This window comes from Mesitornis unicolor, unplaced genomic scaffold (genome assembly GCF_000695765.1).
Source record: "Mesitornis unicolor isolate BGI_N332 unplaced genomic scaffold, ASM69576v1 scaffold2659, whole genome shotgun sequence".
Classification (NCBI taxonomy): Eukaryota; Metazoa; Chordata; class Aves; order Mesitornithiformes; family Mesitornithidae; genus Mesitornis; species Mesitornis unicolor.
Window position 1 is genome coordinate 424 of NW_010205039.1, and position 401 is coordinate 824.

Consider the following 401-nt stretch of genomic DNA (forward strand, 5'->3'; position numbering starts at 1 on the left):
CCCGCCCCTGCCCAAGCGCGCAGCGAGCGCCAGGGGCCCGAGTCACCTGTGGTGACTTTTTTTTTAAGTAACAGTAATAACTACAAAAAAATAAAAATGTTTCAGGGCTTCTCCAGATCAGAGAGTAGTTCCCTTTCGGGAAAAGCCCACTCTGGCCGCGCCCCGCGTCCGTAGGTGATGGGGTTCACTGCGCGCTCCCCTGGGCTCCGCGTGCGTCAGGCGCCCAGTGGCGTCAGCACTAGCGAGCGCGGAGAGGAGAGGAAAGGAGGGGAGGGGGCAGCGGTAGAGGGGTGGGAGGTGGTGGAGGGGGTGGAGGAGGGAGGACTCTCCATCAGGAGGCGATGGCGGCACCGACGTGACATCACCCCGCGGCTTATATAGTTGGGGAAGGGTCCAGGTTC